This window comes from Nicotiana sylvestris, chromosome 1 (assembly GCF_000393655.2).
Source record: "Nicotiana sylvestris chromosome 1, ASM39365v2, whole genome shotgun sequence".
Lineage (NCBI taxonomy): Eukaryota > Viridiplantae > Streptophyta > Magnoliopsida > Solanales > Solanaceae > Nicotiana > Nicotiana sylvestris.
Window position 1 is genome coordinate 78,999,849 of NC_091057.1, and position 21,208 is coordinate 79,021,056.

Below are 21,208 nucleotides of genomic sequence, written 5' to 3' on the forward strand. Positions count from 1 at the left end.
AACGTGTCTCGGACCACGTCACAATCAATGCACCCGTGGTTGTCAACACATTGCGACTTCGTCGAGATTTGGATTTGGGTCGCATCAATGCGCACCCGAGTTTAAGAAGGTACTTTAATTAAAATCGCGCCTAAAGATTCTAATGTAATATCATTTTGGGGAAGTCCGTGGAGTTCGCTAAATGGCCATCCCAAATTCTAAACATTTTAATAACCAATTGTTGACAGCCCGCATACATGATTTTTGTTGGGCGAAGTTCATTTCTAACATTTTAAAAAAAAACCCATTTGAGAGTAACTACAATTTTCTAGTGATCAACTATCCCTAAAAGAAGAAAGGGAACTTAATTACATGTAAACTAAATAAAGTTCAGTAGTCCAACCTCCACAATGGGCTGGACCACTGATGGGCCTCATAAACGGCCCAAAATCTGGTCAAGCAAACGAAAGGGAAGCCCAGGCGACAGACATCAGCACCTGGGATCGAATTCCTTAAGAAGCCCAAACTCAGGAAGGCTGCTCGCGTGACAGCCTGAGATGGCTTATCGTCGAGCCCAACGAGGCTTTGATTCCAGCTTACCCAGACAACCCTTTGAAATTACCTCTAAGCTATTTAAAGTATTCAATAATCAACCAAGGGGAAATAATACACATCTACTTGAATTAGAAGGAAACTAATCAATTGAATTCCAATTTTATATACAGGCTAATTCATCTAATGACCTTCTGATGAGTTTCTTAGACATCATCAAGGTGAAAACCAAGCTATAGACACAATCTCAATAACATAAAGCAGACGAGCTATTTCTGAATCAATCCATGCCAACATTACTATCAATCTATCATGTAATCAACTAACATTGGTGTTCATTTCATAGTACTCACATGACTCTAAAATATAACAGTTCATATGGTCCATTTAGCACTAAAGCAAGCAAAACTTTAAACAATATCTATGAATTGAACACTGAATACGTAGATCTGGAAATTAGCAAAATTAGAACTCAATTCTGCATGTAAATTCATTCTTCACATAATTCATTTCTGCCTATTTGAGCTCACATTCAGCAGGGATACAATTGTGTACCTGGATAAAGGAAAATATGAGAAGGAAAAGAGTCAGCTACTTTGAACAGCAACAGCAACAAACTTAACAATATACACCACAGAACATGCCAGGAACTGCTTTTGAAAACCAGAAATACAAGCAGACTCCACAGATCAATTCAACACACACTTGAAATGTACTCCTAGCCCTCATAGCTGAACCTAAATACCTCTGCAATCCTGCTAGACCCAAAACCCAACTGAAATCCAAGACTAGTAATGAAACTGTAAAATTGTTTTTGATTTCTTCATGTTTTGATGTTTTATTTTTATTTTTTGAATACTGGAATGGAAATACTAGCTGGAATTGAAAGCAGGGAGGAGAGCTTTTGGTGGGGATTTTTTGAGCTCAGAGCTGAAGGAAGAAGAAGAAGCCCCCTTTCCCAAGGCATTTCATGTCCTTATATAGGCAACAAGAGAAAGTAGATCAGATTTTAGGCCTTCTTTTTTAGTCCCTCCCTTATTTTAGTTTAGTCCCTTTATTCTTGACTTGCTAAACAAGTAAACACCCCTATTGTGCTGAAATGTGCACTAAAATCCTATTCTAGAAAGCCCTAGGGTATTCCTCTACCCATACAATACCTATACTGCCCTTCCATATACTTTGATATTACTATTCCTATCAGAATTACCCTTTTCCATACCCAAACTACCCCTGAAGGCTTCTCAAAGTTACTGATTCTACCCTCATCCTCAACAACTATAAACCAATCCCCTAAGTTAATCCAAAACTAACTGAAACTGATTAATTAGCACTCAGAAATCAACTAATCAAACTGACCAAACCCAATTGTTCAATTATACCAACTCAATCAACTAAGAGAAACCAGAAACCAGGATCGATCAAAGCAAAGCTTAAGCTAACATGATCAACATTAAATGAAATTAAACTAATTCTTAACCAATAAACTCACAATCAACCATTCAAATATCAAACTCAGAACTAACAGCAATTGACAGAATTATACTAATACACAAAAATAAACCGTAAAATTAATAGAACATTTAATGAAACCAAGACTGTAACTAAAACTTCAACCATGCGAGTAAAAAGAAACAGGAAAGACTCACAGAAGCACAAGGAACTCCGGCCAGTCACTGACGTCCGAATCCTTTCAGATTTTTGACACGCAACATCCCTAACCATGTATTCTTACAAGAGAACACCTGGTTAAGGATACTACGGTTCGAAATCATGAAGATTTTGGTTTAGGGTTTTGGCCAGAAATTCTTAGATCTGAGATTCGAGCCGTTTCACAAAGATTTGAAGGAAAATAATCATGGATTAGTGTTGAGGGAAGACCGGGGATTGTGTGGTGTGACTTTGGGCTGGTTTGGATAAACCCGCGATCTGACCGGAAACTTCAATCGAAGATTCAACAAGCTCCGGAAACATTCAAGGGGGACCAGTGGGTGCAATGGAAAGAGGAGAGTGAGGAGGACGAGTGGTGTAATTTTGGGCTTGAACGGTGTAGGTGACGTTCACCGCCGGCGAGGGATTTGATGGCGGCGTGGATTAGGGTTCGTGAGGATGAAGGAGATGGTCCGAATGGGGGGTGAGGGGGGGGGGGTTTCGGACACTTATATACCAAACATCCTAGTTAGATCCGGACCGTTGGATTGATGAGATCCAACGGTCATGATTGGGGCTGGGGAAACGATGCCATTTCAACACCTGGGAGGAGGACCGGGTAAGGATTGGGCCTGGTCCAGTTTGGAACGGGTTTAGGGCGTTTGGGCCTGAAAATTTCCAACAAATTGGTCCAAATTTCGGGTCCTTATTAAGACCAAATTTTCTACTCTTATTTTCTTTTTATTTTCTTTTCTTACTTTTACAATTTTTATAATTTTTCTAATTTTATAAAGATGTAAAACTAACATGAAATCCTGATTGTTTCAAAACAAAGACTAATTAATTCCTAAAATTATTTAAAAACTATTTCATGACAAATTCCCAATAAAAATCATTAAAATGCAAGAATGCACTAATTTGTGATTTTCATGTTTTTTTCTAAACGAATTAAACCTTAATTGATACTAAAAACCCTAAAACTAAAACCTAAAAAATGCAAAAATGCATATTTTGTATTTTATATAAAAAATTAACATGCGCAAATAGAATGCAACAATTATCAGAAAATGACACAAAAATGCACAAAAATTGTAAAAATAAAGAAAATTTATTTTGATTGGGATTTTGGGTATAATCATGTTTAGGGCAAAAATCACGTGCTCACAGCTGCCCCTCTTTGCTTGAAAACATGAAATGTTTTCGGGCAAAGATAGGTGAGCAAATACGAGCGATTTTTGCCCGTTTGAAAATTCCGTGTGAAGCATTTTTGAAACGTTTGACCGCGTCTTGCTTCAGAGGTTGCCTACATATCCTGGGCTAAATAGGAATCAGGTCAGTGTAGTTTAGGAATGACCGGTAGCTGGGACTACCGGGAGCTGTGATTTCACTACGATTGCTGTTGCTGCTACTTGCTGACTTCCCTTATTACACCGTGTCAAAGATAAAAGAAGCTAAACTAACTATACTCTATGAATTACAAAAATCCTAACTAAATTCTTCAAACTTGCTCTTGTACTTCCTTGCTGCCTTGTTGTCTTGTGTTTCCTTGTTGCCTCATTGTCTTGTGCTTTCTTGATAAAATTCCCTGTTGCTATTCCCCTGGTGAATTGAGATGTTATTCCCTTTCTCCAAACTGCTGAACTTAAATAAACTCGAACTCGAATGTATTCCTCTGTTATCTGGGCGGGCTCCCAACTTCTGAAACTTGAACTGTATGCCTCTATTCTTCAGGCGGGCTCCTGACTTCAAAATAGACAAAGAGATTGATTGAAAACTAAAATTGAATTATATCACCTCTGTTCTCCAGGCGGGCTCCTGATTGCTTAAAATTTAAATGGTATGTCTCTATTCTCCAGGCGGACTCCTGACTGTTGAACTTAGAATTGAAACTACTCCTCTATTATCCAGGCGGGCTCCTGATTGCTAAAATTAAATTGCATGTCTCTATTCTCCAGGCGGACTCCTGATTTCTGAATTTCAAACTCTGTGCCTCTGTTCTTCAGGCGGGTTCCTGACCTCAGAATAAACAAAGAGATTGATGGGAAGCTAAAAACTTGAATTGTGTCACCTCCGTTCTTCAGGCGGGCTCCTGATTGCTTAAAATTTGAACGGTATGTCTCTATTCTCCAGGCGGACTCCTGATTTCTGAATTTGAAATTGAATGTATTCCTCTGTTATCTAGGCGGGCTCCTGACTGCTCCAAACAATTATGAACCTAAGGTGTTACTTCTCACTGTACCAAGGTATCTTACCCGGGTATATGAATTATGTCCTATTATCCAGGAAGGTCCTGACAACTTGCATCTATTCTAATCATGCAAACTTTGCAACCAAATTATATCCCCATATGCTATTCAGGATTATCTTGTATCTAATCAGACTGCATTTTGCGATTAAATATGATTACTGCTTGTTTTTCCTTCTTGGAGAATTCCTTCTCAACGACTAACTTTCTGCCCCTGTTACAATCAAAGAAAATTTCGTCAGTTTAAAACGGTGGTTAGTTGATGGCCTTCTTGCTGAAAAACCTCCCACTATCTTGCTTTGTGTTGACTGCCTTCCACGCACTGACCCTAAATCGCTTGACTTTCTGACCAACTTTTAAATTTCCCAACATCCGGCGACTCAAATGTTTTACACTCACGCTGTTATTTCATTTTTCTGACCTTTTGTTTAAGCTTTTGCCTTTCCCCACGACATTCCCCAATCATTTCACCGATGAAACTTCCGTTAATTCCCTGTATTCCACTTGACATCAAGTTGTTTTTGACATGCTTTGACCACGTTGTGCTTTACAATTCTAGAAGCCGGTAGTGAGCTTTGAAGTCCTTTCTACTTGCATTGACCAAGACTAGTACTGAAACATCTCAGCTAGATAAAACCCTCAAAAGAAAATGAAATGCGATGATTTTTGAGTCAAGGATAAGAAGAATCCAAAACCAGATGGCTGTTTTAAAAAGAGAAGGAAAAGAAACTTATCTGAGCGAGACAACTGGTACCAATGGTTATGACATGCATTTTGGATTGATCGGCCCAATCTGTCCAAATAACCAACTTTCGATTGCCATACTTTGTTGCCCAGAACTTCCATCAATTGTTTGAATTACCCAGAACTTAACTTTGCTTTCCTGCGGTACCTCGAAACATTTTTCCACCCACAAACCTTTTGCCATTTAAACATTTTCCAACTCACTTTCGCCTCAAGGTGCCCGCGAGGGTTTTCACCAATAAGACTCTCTCATTTATTTTCTCTCAGCTCCCGTTGCCTTACGGTGCCCTTGAGGGTTTTCACCCGTAAGACTCTCTCATTTTTATCTTTTGTTCTTTTTGCTTGAACCAGAGTGTTGCCACTGCCACGAATTACCGTTACCTGCTTGATTTGGCGTTTCCTAAAATTGATCAGAAGGTCTTTCTTTGGACCATAATGTAGGCTTTTGGATTGGGTTAGAAATAAAGGTATGCAAGGCTCAAAACAATTCGAATGGGTTCAAATTACAACTTTCGGACTCCAATTTCCACAACAATCACCACTTTTGCCCCAGTTTCTTGCTTGGGGATTTTTGGATTTCTATTTTGGTATGACTGAACCTCGGAGTAAGGTTGCTTACGTACCCTTTCGGGATCAAGTCAAACGTAGTTCACTGTATTATAATTAACTTTTGTTGTTGTGTTTTTCTTTCTTTCCTTTTCTTTCTCTTTCTTTTTCTTTTCCTTTTCTTTCTTTTCCTTTGTTTTTCTCTTCTTTCTTTTCTTTTGCTTTTCTTTATTTTCCTTTTCTTCTTCTTCATTTTCTTTTTTTTTCTTTCTTTTCTTTTCCTTTGTTTTTCTCTTCTTTCTTTTCCTTTTGTTTTTCTCTTCTTTCTTTTATGTTCGGCACCTGTGTTCCCTGATCGTGCCGTTGATTCCGAAAGAGGGGTATGAAAAATAAGTAAGGCTCAAAGGGGATAACAAGGGATAAGAGTGTTTGGATAGCAGGACAAAATGCCTTCCTCATTTCAATCTTTAAGATATGCCAAATACAAACAGATATATTCAGAAAATAAAGAAATCATACATAATATCTCTTGACTGCATCGGAATTGATGGCCATTTCTATACATTCCTTCTACATCTGTCAAATACAATGCTCCGTTAAACAACACTCTGGTTATTACAAATGGTCCCTACCAGTTTGGGGCAAACTTTCCTTTTGCTTCAGCCCAATGAGGCAAAATCCGCCTCAGTACTAATTGTCCGACTTCGAATTTCCTTGGACGTACTTTCTTGTTGTATGCTCTTGCCATTCTTCGTTGGTACAATTGGCCATGACATACTGATGCCAATCTCTTCTCGTCAATCAAACTTAACTGCTCAAGACGGCTTTTTACCCATTCATCATCATCGATCTCAGCCTCTGCAACGATTCGCAAAGATGGGATTTCCACTTTTGCGGGTATTACTGCCTCGGTACCATATACCAATGAGTAAGGAGTTACCCCCACCGAGGTACGAACGGTGGTACGATATCCTAATAATGCAAAAGGTAATCTCTCGTGCCACTGTCTAAATCCTTCAACCATCTTCCGGAGTATTTTCTTTATATTCTTATTGGCTGCTTCAACCGCACCATTTTCCTTGGGACGGTATGGAGTAGAATGCCTATGAGTAATCTTAAATTGCTCACATGTCTCCTTCATCAAATGACTATTAAGATTAGCCCCATTATCTATGATGATTACCTTTGGAATCCCAAACCGACAGATGATATTTGAATGTACGAAGTCGACTACAACTTTCTTAGTCACAGACTTGAACGTCTTAGCTTCCACCCATTTGGTAAAATAATCTATAGCTACCAAAATAAACCTGTGCCCATTTGACGCTGCTGGATCAATTGGCCCAATAACATCCATGCCCCACACAACAAAAGGCCATGGTGCGGACATCGTATGTAATTCTGATGGTGGAGAATGAATCAAATCTCCATGTACTTGGCATTGATGACACTTACGCACAAAACTGATACAATCTCGCTCCATCGTGAGCCAATAATAACCTGCTCGGAGAATCTTTTTTGATAGAACATACCCACTCATATGCGGTCCACAAACTCCGGAATGTACCTCCGTCATGATAGTTGTGGCTTGTCTTGCATCTGTACATCTCAACAACCCGAGATCTGGAGTTCTTTTGTACAACACTCCTCCACTAAAGAAAAACCCGCTTGCCAATCGCCGAATCGTTCTTTTCTGATCACCGGTGGCCTGTATCGGATATACTCCCGCTCTAATGTACTCTTTGATATCATGGAACCACGACTCGCCATCAATTTCCTCTTCTATCATATTACAGTAAGCATGCTGATCATGGACCTGAATCTGCAATGGATCAACATAAGCCTTATCTGGATGATGCAACATCGACGCCAAAGTAGCCAAAGCGTCAGCAACCTCATTATGAATCCTTGGAATGTGCCTGAATTCTATGGCCTGAAAACGCTGACAAAGCTCATGCAGACACTGCCGATACGGTATAAGCTTCAAATCTCGCGTTTCCCATTCTCCTTGAATCTGGTGTACCAGTAGGTCCGAGTCACCCATGACCAAGACTTCCCGTACACCCATATCCACAGCTAATCTCAATCCCAATATACACGCTTCATATTCTGCCATATTGTTTGTACAGTAGAAACGAAGCCGAGCTGTAACAGGGTAGTGTTGACCTGTTTCAGAAATAAGTACCGCTCCTATTCCCACGCCTTTCATATTTGCAGCCCCATCAAAGAAAAGTTTCCATCCCGACTTCTCAGCTTGTTCCAATTCATCAATGTGCATCACCTCTTCATCGGGGAAATAGGTGTTCAAAGGCTCATAATCTTCATCGACGGGGTTCTCAGCCAAATGATCGGCTAATGCCTATGCTTTCATGGCAGTTTGTGTCACATAGATAATGTCGAACTCTGTAAGAAAGATCTGCCACTTTGCAAGCCTCCCTGTGGGCATGGGTTTCTGAAAAATATACTTCAATGGGTCCAAGCGAGATATAAGGTAAGTAGTGTAAGATGACAAATAATGTTTCAACTTCTGTGCCACCCAAGTCAGGGCGCAACATGTCCTTTCCAGATGAGTATACTTAACTTCGTAAGATGTGAACTTCTTGCTGACATAGTAGATAGCCTGCTCCTTTCTGCCCGTAACATCGTGCTACCCCAGTACACAGCCGAATGAACTATCCACAACTGTCAGATATAGAATCAAAGGCCTCTCTGGTTCTGGCGGAACCAACACGGGTGGATTCGACAAATACCCCTTTATCCTATTAAAAGCCTCCTGACATTCATCAGTCCATTTGACCGCGTCATCTTTCTTCAACAACTTGAAAATTGGTTCACAAGTTGCCGTGAGCTGAGCAATGAACCTATTGATATAGTTCAATCTTCTCAACAAACTCATCATCTCGGTTTTGTTTCTTGGAGGTGGCAACTCCTGAATGGCTTTGATCTTTGACGGGTCTAATTCAATACCCCGCCGGCTGACTATACACCCCAACAACTTCCCAGATGGCACCCCAAAAGCACACTTTGCAGGATTGAGCTTAAGATTATACCTGCGAAGCCTTTGAAAGAACTTTCTCAAATCTCTGACATGGTTGGATTGCTGTCTAGACTTCACGATCACATCATCCACGTATACCTCGATTTCCTTATGTATCATATCATGGAAGATGGTTGTCATGGCCCTCATATAAGTTTCCCCAGCATTTTTCAAATCAAACGGCATGACCCGATAACAATATGTTCCCCACGGCGTGATGAATGCCGTCTTTTCTGCATCTCCCTCGTCCATTAGAATCTAATGATAACCCGCGTAACAATCCACAAAAGATCCAATATCATGTTTGGCACAATTGTCAATCAGTATATGGATGTTGGGCAGTGGGAAATTATCTTTTGGGCTTGCCTTGTTAAGGTCTCGATAATCGACGCACACCCTGGTCTTGCCATCTTTCTTCGGCACATGCACGACATTAGCTAACCAAGTGGGGTACTGTGTAACCTGAATGACCTTTGCCTCAAACTGCTTGGTAATCTTTTCTTTGATCTTCACACTTATGTCCGTTTTGAACTTTCTCAGCTTCTGCTTGACAGGGGGAAGTGCCGGAATAGTGGGTAATTTATGAACCACCAAATTGGTGCTTAGACCTGGCATATCATCATATGACCATGCAAAAACATCTTTGTACTCCTGCAATACTTTAATTATCTCCTCCTTGAGTTGTGGCTCCAGATGAACACTTACTTTAGTTTCCCACACATTGTCTTGATCCCCTAGATTAACTGCTTCTGTGTCATTTAGGTTAGGTTTGGGTTTTTCTTCAAAATGACTTAATTATTTACTAATTTCCTCATATGCTTCATCGTTGTTACAATCCACCACATCATCACACTCGATTTCTTGTATTATTACTTCTGAGCTAGATTGGCTTTTAAAACTGGGCCGAAGATTCCTCGTGCATGTCATATCATTGATATCAGCATAAAAAGAACTGTACAAAAAGAAAAACGGAAACAAAATTAGGAACGAAGAAAATTGCATTTCATTGATTGTAAAGGTAACAAGGTTTTAATTCATCCAAACGGATGGAACATAGCAAACTGGATTACAAGCCCTGGAATAATCCAGGTGACAAAAGGAAAACAAAACCCACTACCACGACTCCCTCCGAATTGGAAGAGGAGTAGCTTCCCAATTGTTGATGTTAGCATGTGGTCCGATGTACTATATATCTGCTCCGCTTGACCCTTTCCCGGCCTCAACCATGTTTACTTCAGCAAATACTCTCTCAAACACCTTATCCAAATTCCCCTCTGCCCTAATCAATGAACCTGACACCTTTCCCAATGACTGTTTCTTGCTACCCGGCCTGACGAAGGACCTGGACAAATGTGAAATAGGTTTAGGAAGAACCCAAGCTTTCTTTTTCAATTTATGGGCCCTTCTAACATCTGACGCTGTTGGCTTGAACCCTAATCCGAAGGTATCCAGATTTTTGGGCAGGGACACAGGTTGAATAATGCCCTGAAGTTCAGCCCCCAGACCTTTCCCTGGCACAAACCCGTTATTCAGTATTTCTGATACTACCATGACGGTCGCAACTGCCACCCTGGGACATGGCATGCTTTTACCCTCGGGCACTCTACTCACCGGGACCGTGTCGAAGACCTGATAAACCCATGGTCCCTTATCATATTCAGTTTCTATAAAGGGCACAATGGCATCACTTATGGCGCATGTGGGATCTTCCCCATATAACATGATTTCTTGCCTGTCCCACTCGAACTTGACCATTTGGTGCAGTGGGGAAGGCACGGCTTTGGCCGCGTGAATTCATGGTCGACCCAACAAAAGATTGTAGGATACTGCAGCAGCCAACACCTGAAATTCCATAGTGAAATCGACTGGGCCAATAGTCAATTCGAGTACAATATCCCCTACTGTGTTTGTTCCCCCTCCGTCGAACCCTCGAACACAAATGCTATTTTTGCGGATTCTATCCTCATCGATCTTCAACTTGTTTAATGTGGACAACGTGCAAATATTAGCACTCGACCCGTTATCGATCAGTGCCCGAGTAACCATTGAACCTTCACATTTGACCGTCAAATAAAGAGCCTTGTTGTGTTCTGTGCCTTCCACAGGCAATTCATCATCAGAAAATGCTACCCTGTTCACTTCAAATATTTTGTTGGCAATTGTCTCCAGATGGTTCACTGAAATTTTGTCGGGCACATGAGCCTCATTCAATATCTTCATCAAAGCTCGGCAATGCTCGTCAGAGTGAATCAATAATGACAACAACGAGATTTGGGCCGGTGTTTTTCTCAGTTGTTCAACAATGGAATAATCTTGCACTTTCATCTTTTTCAGAAACTCTTCTGCCTCTTCTTCCGTCACAGCTTTTTTGACTGGCATTGTATTGTCTTTAGTGCCCTTAGCCTTTCTCAACTCTTCGGGAGCAAAACAACGTCCCGACCGAGTTAGTCCTTGTGCTTCGCAACTCTCTTCCTCAATTTCCTTTCCTTTGTATGTCACCACTACCTTGTCATATCTCCACGGTATGGCTTTACTATCAACCATGGGTAACTGGACTACCGATTTTATGACAACCGGTTCTACGTAGGCCGCTTTCACAACTACCACGGGTGCAGATGATGACCCTGGTACCACTAATTTGACTGGCTCTAGTTTTTTTGCAGCCACAAATGGTCCCTTTCCCATTACCAACACTGACTTGTCTTTTATTGCTTTTAACTGAACCACTGGCCTTGCACTCACTGTCTTCTCTTTGGATTCCGTAGAACGAATCACCATAACCACCTGCGAAGGTTTTTTAGGCTCGGCCCCCTTATGTATCAGTTCGATCATATTGGCCTCATAATGCGCTGGTAATGGATTTTAGTTGATGTTTGGGGCCTCTGGAGCCTGTACTTCAATACGGCGATTATCAATGAGCTCTTATATCGCATTTTTCAACTTCCAACATTTTTCAGTATCATGCCCCGGCATCCCTGAGCAATACTTGCAGCTAACAGAATGGTCCAGGTTTCTGGGAAGGGGGTTTGGTGCTTTGGATTCAATCGGGGTCAACATTCCCAACTGTTTCAATCTATGGAAGAGAGCAGTGTAAGATTCTCCCAGCGGAGTAAATGTTTTTCTGTTTGGGGCCTTCTCACTTCTAAAAGCTTGGTTTGGGCGGAAGTTGGTTCCTGGTCTATTTGCCCTGGGAGGGGGATATATGTTTTGTGGGGGGTGGATGTGTGTTTTGGGGCTTCGGTGTACGCCATTGCGAGTGCACCGGGGGCTAAGTGTAGGTCTGGGCGTGGTGGATAGAAAAGTGCAATTCCGGTGGTGGATAGTAGTGTTGCGGTGGGCCATATGGGGTATATTGGTAGTTTGGGTGGTGGTGTCTGGGTTGATTGTAGTAGAGTGGAGGGTTATTGGGCCTGGACCAAGCGCTAGCTTCAACTGTAGCAACTTCTTCTTTCTTCTTCTTTCCAAGTACACCACCAGTACCGCTTTGGATGGCCTGGGTGGTTGCTTTCAAGGCCGAGTAGCTCAAGATCTTGTTAGATTTCAATCATTCTTCAATCATGGCTCCCATCTTTACCACTTCATTAAACGATTTTCCGACGGAGGTCACCAGATGGCCAAAATATGTAGGCTCCAATGTTTGCAAGAAGTAATCTACCATCTCACTCTCCCTCATCGGAGTATCAACCCTCGCTGCTTGTTCCCTCCAGCAGAAACCAAACTCTCTAAAACTTTCCCCAGGCTTCTTTTCCAGTTTCAACAATGACAAACGGTCGGGGACTATCTCAAGGTTATATTGAAAATGGCCAATGAATGCCTGTGCCAAATCATCCCATGTATACCATCGGCCGGGGTCTTGCCTCGTGTACCATTCCAGCGTGGACCCGCTCAGGCTTTGACCGAAATATGCTATCAACAATTCATCCTTTCCCCCAGCACCTCTCATTTTGCTGCAAAAGCCACACAGATGGGCTACTGGGTCACTGTGCCCCTCATACAAGTCAAACTTCGGCATTTTAAACCCCGCAGGCAACTGAACATCAGGGAAAGGGCACAAATCTTTGTATGCGACGCTGACTTGGTTACCTAAACCATGCATGTTCCTGAAGGATTGATCTAGGCTTTTGACTTTACGAATCACTTCCTCCTGTTCTGTATTCTTAACCGGCTTCTCAACCTCTCCCGAGATTTCAAAATGGGGAGAATAGGTATATGGCTCAGGCGCTTTGAAAGTGGGTTCGGGAGGGTAATATTGGGTGTCGTGAGCTTGGAATAGCGGCTCATTGGACGATCTATGTAATGGGGCTGGGGGAGGTGCCACAAAGACAAGGACCATAGGTAGGGAAGGGTTCTGTTTGGGGGGTGGAGCTGGGGGAGCGTATGAAGTGGTACCATAACCCTGGGCATGATAGGGGAAAGCTGAAGATGCGTGGGGAGTGGTAGTCTCCTGAGCTTGAGCCAGGGGTGGGATGTAAGATGGATTAGCAGGATATAGTGGTGTCGGATGTCCCTGAGACCATGCCCGATGCATTTCAGCCATTTGTGCTTTTAATTTCCTCATCTCTTCTTTCATAGCACCCACGTCTGTTACCTCAACTTCATTTGAAGGGTCTACAATGCTGATTTCCGAATCCTGCCCTGTCATTTTTACTTGATCTTTCGACCGGGTGTTGTACGGGTGAGTTTCCAGAATTGCCAATCAACTAACCACCTGCCTGGACTCACACATTTAGACAACCACTTTGTTAGCGATTAGGTTTTAACAGATTTAACAACCGCACGTTGGCATGAATGCATTTATACAATTAATCATTTCTATTATGCATTTGCTTGATCGCATGCGTCATCCCGGCACTTCGTTCCTCGTTTCTTTTTACCCCTCTTTCAAATTTCATCACCTCATCCCTTTCTTGTGCTCTTCTCTTTCTTTTGTTTCTTTCTCTTTTGTGTTCCCGCTCATTTCTCTTTTGCTCTTTTCTCTCTTTCTCTCTTTCCTTGGTTTTTCTTCTTTTTTTTTCCTTACGATTACGGTCGAATCCTATAGAGATTGCCTACGTATCGTGACCCCGTACGAATCAGACCAAGCGTAGTTCATGAAAATAATGCGACAATACAGGGTGAAATTTTTTGGAATTTTCAATTTTCATTACTAAAACAAACTATTACAAACTCAACACTTTTTGGAATGAAACTAACAGACGCAAATTAAAAGCAAATACAGACTCTAAGACCGCAGAGGTACTCGACATGGAAAGATAACGGACATACGAAAGACTGACTCAAAAATGGTAGAAAATTACAGACACGGACTATGCATACTCTAGTGCTTCAAATTTAGGTGTCTGCGGGGCGTCGTTCAGCCTCGCCGCGGGCCTAGGATCCAAATCCCTTTCAAGCTGCTCTAACTCATTCATGGTTCGCTTCACATAGATCATCACTGCTGAGACAAAAGTAGTATAGGTCATGTCTTCACAAACCCGGCATCTCCTGAAAATGGCATGAGCAATGGCTCTGATCCTGTCTCTTGTTTGCTTTTTTTCTATGAGCAAGTGTCTTATCTGATCACTGCACGTCTTTAAAGCTCGAGAGTCCTGCAGGTGTTGGTCTTGCAGCCGCTGCACTTCTACCTCCATTTGGGCCAACAAGTCGTAACAATGTCCACTTTCAATTTCAAAATCTCTAGCCTGCCTAACCGCTTTACCCTCAAGGGCAACCACTTTTCTCTTCAAATTGGCGACAATTTTCTCATGGTCCCTTTTCAACTGAATCAAGTACTGGCAACACTCATCTGTTCTTGTAGCCCACTGTGCTTTAAGTTCTGTCATGACATTCTCAGATTTTTCTAATTTATCCCGCCATTCCCTGACTTCGTTTTCCAATCTTTTTATCAATTGCTCATCGGATCGGCTCCTCGGTTGCTTATCGACGGTTATCTTCAATTGCCGGATTTGGGCCCTAAGTGCTTCATTTTCTCGAGCTAGTCTATTCTTTTCCCCTTGATCCGCTGCAACTTGTACACTGTTCTCGAATTTCAGACTCTCAACTTGCTGCTTCAGTTTACCAATCTCAACTCGATAGCCTTCTTCCTTTGCTAACCAATCCCACTGCTCTTGGGACGACTTGGCGAAATCTTCGAGATGAGGTCTTTTAGCCGGTCTCCCGCGTGCCACGTCACCTCTGAACCAATCATGATACCCTGGGGCAACTTCCCCTTTGACCCTATCTGACACACAAGTGTTTGCCATTAAATGTTGACACTCACTCCAAATTTGGTGAACCTCTTCCTCAGGGAACCGACCGTCAGGACTAATTTCGACCACCTGGGTACTCAAATCTTCATCTCTCGGTACTACTTGATACCTCCCGAGTTGCCTCAGAACCCGATATGGTGCATAGGGCTGGATGCTTTTGAGTCCCATTAACAAAAAATGCGGTCGGACTGCTGGCATATATATGACTTCTTCGACAGGCAACCATCCAAGCACCCACTGTATCTGGCTGGCATCGAGGTTCCGAAATAATAATGTCCAGGCCGTGACTCCTTCAGGTAGACTAGCCCCTTTGATTCTCGTATAAAATTCTCCTATACAAGTTTTCTCAACCGAACCATAACTCAATAGCTGAGAGCGTGGGCACAAATGCTCAGTCATCCACATTTGTAACAACAAGTTACATCCCTCAAAAAATTTGCCCCCATCTTTACACGCAGTGAGAGCCCGGAAGATGTCAGCCACGATCATAGGTGCTAAAGTGCTTTTCCCCGTGGTTTGCAAGGTACTGACGACTCCCGCTACTTTCAAATCAATATTACCATCTTTCCTTGGGAATATTATGAGGCCCAAAAAGGCTATCATAAATGCCACCCGTCTGTGTTCCTCCCATTTTTGTCGGCTATTTCTACTGCATAGCTTAAAATCTGGATTGTTGAACCCGCCCACATGGCCATATCTATCATATATGAAGCGGAAACTGCAGAAACCCTTCGCAAAATCTGGATGATGAACTGTTTGGGGTATTTTCAAGGAATCCAAGAACCAGTGTATGGTAATGGCTCTAGGAGCCACCAAGTATTTGAACCTCAATGGAGCTTGATCACTTCCAATATACCCTGCTATTTCTTCCAATGTTGGGGTGAGCTCAAAGTCTGAGAAATGAAATACATTATGTGCCGAATCCCAATAGGCGACCAATGCCCTAATAATATCCCCCCGAGGCTGAATGTTTAATAAATCCGGAAGGTCTTTCAAATATTTTTTCACTTCGTCTTGCCCCTCTTTGCCTAAATCATTCCACCATAATTGCAGCTCAAAAGGGATTTTGGTCATTATTGAAAAGGGCTCATTTATCATCGTGCTCATCCTGCACATTTATTAAAGCGTTTAAGCAAAAAGAAAACTTTTATTTGACTCAAAAAAACTATCTATATTTTGACTCAAAATTACCGATATATTTTCAAGCGAAGCACTTGACTCTCAAACATGGCCTTTCAGTACTTTGGGAAGCATTCCGTTTGGGAACACTTGGCTATTTTTGACAAAACAACATTGCCTAATTTATTTATGACAAAAATTAAACTTTTGATATTTTGGTTATTTTTGCAAATGGGAGGTTGGACCCGATGAGGGTTGCCTACGTATCTCACGCCCTGTGAGAATCAAACCATGCGTAGTTCGGGCAAATTAACCGAACTATTTTAAAACAAAACTCTTTTTCATTTTCAATTTTTCAATGAACAATAAACAACCTATTTTCCAAAGTAAGAATAAAAGACTTTTTTTTTGTTCACAAACATTTCCAAAACTAAAAGACTCGTCTTTTTTCTTTTGCTTTTAGTAAAACAGATAAGGCATTTTCCTTTTCATTTTCTCAAAATTTCGGCAGAGTTCCGACAGTGTTTTGGACATTGTGTTTTTAACTCCCTAACTGTTATCTCTCTCTTTCCCTTTTTTTTCTTTTTCCCAACATTCCCGAGATTCAGAAACCGGTCAACATGCAGGTTCGAAACAAATATATATACAGAGCAAGTAGGATGCATCAAGATGGTCTTTTCATTTCAGGTTGCTAGTCCTAGACGGACTCAACCCCTGTGTTGAGTCCCCTAAGTCAAATGCAACGTGATGCAAATAAGCGTTCCTACTAGGGATCCGGCATGAAGTCACGTTATTCTATGTTCAAAACCTGAGTCAGTGTTCTAGACTGTGTACCCGAGCGGACAACTCGAGTCGAGGAAGGGGAAACTTATCGGGAACCAAAAGGCCATCCGGCTTCGTAACTTGTCCGGCCTCTTTCTTATTTCAAGGTATGACACTAACATAATAAGGAGTCTCAACCAGTAAGCACATCCCCGGAGGTGAAGAGAGAAGGGCGTCGACACAGTTTATATACAGTTCAGATAATATCAAAGCGGTAACATTTAGCACATTTAGCATAAAACATGTAGGAAAATCAGATACAATTAAATACAACAATTTATCTAAGCTCGAATTCTGGACCCTGAACCAGAAATTCTGGGTTCGGCCCCCAGCAGAGTCGCCAGAGCTGTCACACCTCCCTTTTTACCTACACCCGTAAGGCGTAAAGGAGTTTTTCCATTTAAAGGAGAATCGGGACGAGATTTAATTATTAATTATTCAGAGTCGCCACTTGAGAGATTAATGGTGTCCCAAGTCACCGGTTGAATCCCGAACCGAGGAAATTTATGACTCTGTTAACAGTCCGCGAACCAGAAATCCGAGTAAGGAATTCTGTTAACCCGGGAGAAGGTGTTAGGCATTCCCGGGCTCCGTGGTTCTAGCACGGTCGCTTAACTGTTGTATTTGATTTTATCTGATTTTAATACATGCTAGCTTATGTGCCTTTAATTTGTAAACCGCTTTTATTGTTATTATTATTATTATTATTATTTTTTAATAAGAATTGCGACGTTGTGAAAATATGTCTCGGACCACGTCACAATCAATGCACCCGTGGTTGTCAACATATTGCGACTTCGTCGAGATTTGGATTTGGGTCGCATCAATGCGCACCCGAGTTTAAGAAGGTACTTTAATTAAAATCGCGCCTAAAGATTCTAACGTAATATCATTTTGGGGAAGTCCGTGGAGTTCGCTAAATGGCCATCCCAAATTCTAAACATTTTAATAACCAATTGTTGACAGCCCGCATACATGATTTTTGTTGGGCGAAGTTCATTTCTAACATTTTTAAAAAAAACCCCATTTGAGAGTAACTACGATTTTCTAGTGATCAACTATCCCTAAAAGAAGAAAAGGAACTTAATTACATGTAAACTAAATAAAGTTCAGGAGTCTAACCTCCACAATGGGCTGGACCACTGATGGGCCTCAGAAACGGCCCAAAATCTGGTCAAGCAAACGAAAGGGAAGCCCAGGCGACAGACATCAACACCTGGTATCGAATCCCTTAAGAAGCCCAAACTCAGGAAGGCTGCTCGCGTGACAGCCTGAGATGGCTTATCGTTGAGCCCAACGAGGCTTTGATTCCAGCTTACCCAGACAACCCTTTGAAATTACCTCTAAGCTATTTAAAGTATTCAATAATCAGCCAAGGGGAAATAATACACATCTACTTGAATTAGAAGGAAACTAATCAATTGAATTCCAATTTTATATACAGGCTAATTCATCCAATAACCTTCTGATGAGTTTCTTAGACATCATCAAGGTGAAAACCAAGCTATAGACACAATCTCAATAACATAAAGCAGACGAGCTATTTCTGAATCAATCCATGCCAACATTACTATCAATCTATCATGTAATCAACTAACATTGGTGTTCATTTCATAGTACTCACATGACTCTAAAATATAACAGTTCATATGGTCCATTTAGCACTAAAGCAAGCAAAACTTTAAACAATATCTATGAATTGAACACTGAATACGTAGATATGGAAATTAGCTAAATCAGAACTCAATTCTGCATGTAAATTCATTCTTCGCATAATTCATTTCTGCCTATTTGAGCTCACATTCAGCAGGGATACAACTGTGTACCTGGATAAAGGAAAATATGAGAAGGAAAAGAGTCAGCTACTTTGAACAGCAACAACAACAAACTCAACAATATACACCACAGAACATGCCAGGAACTGCTTTTGAAAACTAGAAAGACAAGTAGACTCCACAGATCAATTCAACACACACTTGAAATGTACTCCTAGCCCTCACAGCTGAACCTAAATACCTCTGCAATCCTGCTAGACCCAAAACCCAACTGAAATCCAAGACTAGTAATGAAACTGTAAAATTGTTTTTGATTTCTTCATGTTTTGATGTTTTTTTTTTTGAATACTGGAATAGAAATACTAGCTGGAATTGAAAGCAGGGAGGAGAGCTTTTGGTGGGGATTTTTTGAGCTCAGAGCTGAAGGAAGAAGAAGAAGCCCCCTTTCCCAAGGCATTTCATGCCCTTATATAGGCAACAAGAGAAAGTAGATCAGATTTTAGGCCTTCTTTTTTAGTCCCTCCCTTATTTCAGTTTAGTCCCTCTATTCTTGACTTGCTAAACAAGTAAACACCCCTATTGTGCTGAAATGTGCACTAAAATCCTATTCTAGAAGGCCCTAGGGTATTCCTCTACCCATACAATACCTATACTGCCCTTCCATTTACTTTGATATTACTATTCCTATCAGAATTACCCTTTTCCATACCCAAACTACCCCTGAAGGCTTCTCAAAGTTACTGATTCTACCCTCATCCTCAACAACTATAAACCAATCCCCTAAGTTAATCCAAAACTAACTGAAACTGATTAATTAGCACTCAGAAATCAACTAATCAAACTGACCAAACCCAATTGTTCAATACCAACTCAATCAAACTAAGAGAAACCAGAAACCAGGATCGATCAAAGCAAAGCTTAAGCTAACATGATCAACATTAAATGAAATTAAACTAATTCTTAACCAATAAACTCACAATCAACCATTAAAATATCAAACTCAGAACTAACAGCAATTGACAGAATTATACTAATACACAAAAATAAACCATAAAATTAACAGAACATTTAATGAAACCAAGACTGTAACTAAAACTTCAACCATGCGAGTAAAAAGAAACAGGACATACTCACAGAAGCACGAGGAACTCCGGCCAGTCACTGACGTCCGAATCCTTTCAGATTTTTGACACGCAACATCCCTAACCATGTGTTCTTACAAGAGAACACCTGGTTAAGGATACTACGGTTCAAAATCATGAAGATTTTGGTTTAGGGTTTTGGCCAGAAATTCTTAGATCTGAGATTCGAGCCGTTTCACAGAGATTTGAAGGAAAATAATCATGGATTAGTGTTGAGGGAAGACCGAGGATTGTGTGGTGTGACTTTGGGCTGGTTTGGATAAACCCGCGGTCTAACCGGAAACTTCAATCGAAGATTCGACGAGCTCCGGAAACATTCGAGGGGGACCAGTGGGTGCAATGGAAAGAGGAGAGTGAGGAGGACGAGTGGTGTAATTTTGGGCTTGAACGGTGTAGGTGACGTTCACCGCCGGCGAGGGATTTAATGGCGGCGTGGATTAGGGTTCGTGAGGATGAAGGAGATGGTCCGAATGGGGGGTGAGGGGGGGGGGGAAGTTCGGACACTTATATACCAAACATCCTAGTTAGATCCGGACCGTTGGATTGATGAGATCCAACGGTCGTTATTGGGGCTGGGGAAACGACGTTGTTTCAACACCTAGGAGGAGGACCGGGTAAGGATTGGGCCTGGTCCAGTTTGGAACGGGTTTAGGGCATTTGGGCCTGAAAATTTCCAACAAATTGGTCCAAATTTCGGGTCCTTATTAAGACCAAATTTTCTACTCTTATTTTCTTTTTATTTTCTTTTCTTACTTTTACAATTTTTATAATTTTTCTAATTTTATAAAGATGTAAAACTAACATGAAATCCTGATTGTTTCAAAACAAAGACTAATTATTTCCTAAAATTATTTAAAAACTATTTCATGACAAATTCCCAATAAAAAGCATTAAAATGCAAGAATGCACTAATTTGTGATTTTCACGTTTTGTTCTAAACGAATTAAACCTTAATTGATACTAAAAACCCTAAAACTAAAACCTAAAAAATGCAAAAATGCATATTTTGTATTTTATATAAAAAATTGACATGCGCAAATAGAATGCAACAATTATCAGAAAATGACACCAAAATGCACAAAAATTGTAAAAATAAAGAAAAATTATTTTGTTTGGGATTTTGGGAATAATCATGTTTAGGGCAAAAATCACGTGCTCACACTAGCCATTTCTTCTAATGTCCTATTCTTTCTTTCAACTACTCCCTTCTGTTATAGAGTCCTAGGAGCAGAAAAATTATGATCTTTTCCATTTTTCATTACAAAATTTAACAAATTTAGCATTTTCAAATCTAGTACCATGATCAGACCTAATTGATGCAAGTTGATTGCCTAGTTGTTTCTGAGTTTTTC